This window comes from Suncus etruscus, chromosome 16, assembly GCF_024139225.1.
Source record: "Suncus etruscus isolate mSunEtr1 chromosome 16, mSunEtr1.pri.cur, whole genome shotgun sequence".
Classification (NCBI taxonomy): domain Eukaryota; kingdom Metazoa; phylum Chordata; class Mammalia; order Eulipotyphla; family Soricidae; genus Suncus; species Suncus etruscus.
In genome coordinates this window covers 85,203,956-85,207,267 of record NC_064863.1, presented here as the reverse complement: position 1 = coordinate 85,207,267, position 3,312 = coordinate 85,203,956, and the positions used below count along the sequence as shown (strand labels likewise).

Here is a 3,312-nt window from a genome sequence, read left to right as displayed (position 1 = left end):
GAGGGACCATATGGGTCCATCCCAGGTTGGCCATGTGTAAGGCAAATTTCCTGCCATTGTGCTATCTCTCAGCCCCAGATTTTGGTCTTATTCTTTTTTTTTGATTTTGTCTTATTTTTTTATAACAGATCTGATAAGAATGGTGTAGTCTGTTACGTACTCTATCCATTTTCCTATTTCCAAGGACTCTTTAAATCGGTTTTGTTAGTTTACAGCTGTTTAGGCTTCACTACCATGCTCTGTAAGAGTAGCCTCACACTTAAATAGTGTGGGTGACTGCTATGTGCAACACTCTCGCGTGGCTGCCTTGTATTTATCTACTTAGACATACATACAGTGGCTACTGCGATTCCTATCGCTCCTAATACTGCCTTGTTCCGCTAATATTAGCTGCACTAATTATCTTCACTTCGTTGCCAAATTCCTTTCTGGTTCATTTGCTTGCCCCATTTTATCCCATCTCCATGAGTTTGTTTATGCCTTCTGCCTGCACACAATGCACACACATTCCTGTGTCTCTTTAAAGGTGTCTTGAGGAAGCACTGCAGGGGTCCCATTTGAATCCCACTTCCAGCGATTTTCTCATCAGTTTCTTTTGCCCTGTCTTTTCCATGAGTTTTCTCTTTTTATAAAAAATATATTTATTTATTTTTCCATGAGTTCTTTGAGCAGTGCTCGTGGATCTGGTGGCTACTCCTTGTGGTATTTGTTTGCTTAACTGGCTGGAAGTTTAGTCTTGCTTGAGACAGTGGACTGAATATATCGAGTCCCAGTGTTATTTGGGACCACTAGTGGCACGTCTGTGGATAAGGATGTTTTACGGATGGAATACTGGTTTCTGCCTGTGTGACCACTGCACAGAGACTTCCCATCAGCCATTTAAAGTGGGCCATTGTTTACCATAGGCAACATCCTGGGGGAAGTCCCCTACATGTGCTATGACAGTGAATCCTCTCAATAGCTTAGTGATCCCCTTCAGGATGAAGCATTCTGTTAGAGTACTGTCAGTCTTTGTGGGATTTTCACGTGTTGCTTATGTGCAGGATTTGTGATGATTTGCATCTTTCACAGAGATAGAAAGTGAGTCCTCCCAGTTCAGATTCCTTTGGGGCTGTCCAAAATAGTCTGCTTCCTTTTATGGATCTGCCATACTGGCTTATGCACAGTGTCCTACCCAAGTGGTGCATGTGTTAGGGAGTATTGCTTGTGCCATCCTTGACTGAAACTTCTTTCTTTCTTTTATTTTTTTTGGGGGGCACATCTGGTGGTGCTCAAGGGTTACTCCTGGCTCTGCACTCAGAAATCACTCCTGGTAGACTCCGGGGACCCATACGGGATGCTGGGGATGGAACCCGGGTATGTTCTAGGTCGGCTGCATGCAAAGCAAACACCCTATCATTGTGCTATCAACTCTGGCCCCCCACTACTGAGACTTCTTAGTTGTTGTACCCATGGTAGTAGCATGGATTGTCTGTCCTATCTTCCTCCTGAATGATGGTTTCTTTTAATGACCAGCCTTCTGAAACAGTATATTTTTTTTTATGGGGTGCCACTGCCTAGCTTTTTCTATTTTTTGTGCTTTAATGGCCGGAGAGGAAGCCTCATGTGAAGGAGGGAAAAGAAGTGAGATAGGGTGCTTGAGAAACTGATTTTCAGGGTACCAGTCTCTCCTTGATCGTCTAATATGGCTTGGTGGGACTTAAATTCTGTTGCTTGAATTGTATGTTATATCCATCCTTTCTCTTTATTTTTTTGCCCCCAAATGTTGTTCCTGTGTTTTTCTTCTGGATCAGTGCTTACTGAGATGGGAATTCTGGTGTGTTGGGCAAAGAGTTTATAAAAATATTTTTTCTTTTTATGTCTCACCCAATGGTGCTTGCAGAGAGATTATGCTGTGGATGGAACCTGGGACAGTTGTATGCAAATCTAAGTCCTTAGAGTCATTACCCTATCCTCTTCCTTGAGTTTTTTTTTCTTTTTTTTTTGGTTTATTTGGGCCACGCCTGGTGTTGCTCAGGGGCTACTCCTGGTTATGAGATCAGAAATAGCTCCTGGCTTGGGGGACCATCAGGGACGCTGGGGGCCTGAACCATGGTCCCATCCTAGGCTAGTGATTGCAAGGCAGACAGACGTCTTACTGTTCCGTGGCACTGCTCTGGCCCCCCTTTGAGGTTTATATATTATGGAATGCTTCATGAATTTGCGTGTCATCCTTGCGCAGGGACCATGCTAATCTTCTCTGTATTGTTCCAATTTTAGTATATGTGCTGCCAGAAGCGAGCACCCTTTGAGTTTTTTTTGACGTGTTTTTAGGTCAGAGCTATAGTGATGCTGAAGAGGCAATTGCCACACACACCACTGACTGTGGCTCTATTCTCTACACCCCATATGGTCTCCCAATCTCTCTGCCCCCGTGATCCCTTAAGCACAGAGCCTGAAGTGAGCCTAGCATAGTTGGGAGTGACCTAAAATTTTAAAATAAGTAGTTGAGGGTCTGAAATGTGGCTTAATGGTAGAGTACATGGTCTCACCCATGTCTCTTGGCACTGTTTAAAATAATAAAATAAATATGTATGTAAACCTTTATGTAAACCAGGGTAAAGCCACCACAGGGAAGGGACAATACTAGGATGTTCAGGAGGATCCCGGAATTGAGAGCCCCCATTCCTCTGTGTGCAGGTGAAGGGTTCTTCGAGACTGTAGAGAGCTGAGAGTTGGGAATCTGTCTTTGTCTCCTCTACGGCTAAAAAGGTGATGGTGCAGTGCTCAGGGATGCCACACAAGGGCATCCCACTCCACATTCTGAGCATGATTTCTCACCCAAGTGACTATTTCGTATTCGCATCCTTAGTATTCCTAGGGCCAAGAGTTCCTGAGATTTTTGTTTGTTTGTTTTATTTGGGCCGCCACCCTACTACACTCAGATGTTTTTCCTGGCTCTGTGCTCAAAAGTCGCTCCTGGCAGGCTCGGGGGACCCATATGGGATGCTGGGACAAACCCAGATCTGTCCTTGATCAGCTGCGTGCCAGGCAAATGGCCATAACCGCTGTGCTATCTCTCTGACCCCGAGTTCTGAGATTTTTAAAATTTGTCCCCCTGGTAATGGTGGTGGGGTACCATATGATGCTGTGTATGGTACTCTTGCATGCAAACCCCAGTCTTTGAAATCATCCTACACAACCGCTGCCTTTAAATTTATTTTGGTATTTTTGGGGTCAGAAACAATAGTACAACTGAGCAGCTAATTGCCGTACAAGCCACTGTCTGAGTATCTATCATGGTCACCTAAACCCCACCAAAACTTAATCCCT

General features: G+C 44.4%; 1 non-coding gene across 1 annotated transcript; it reads right to left on the bottom strand.

Moving 5' to 3' along the window:
- Positions 1–2,176: 2,176 nt before the first annotated feature.
- On the bottom strand, positions 2,177–2,284 carry LOC126033000 (U6 spliceosomal RNA). Its single transcript, XR_007504157.1, has one exon. It is a non-coding gene; the product is annotated as a U6 spliceosomal RNA (small nuclear RNA).
- Between the last annotated feature and the right edge of the window lie 1,028 nt (positions 2,285–3,312).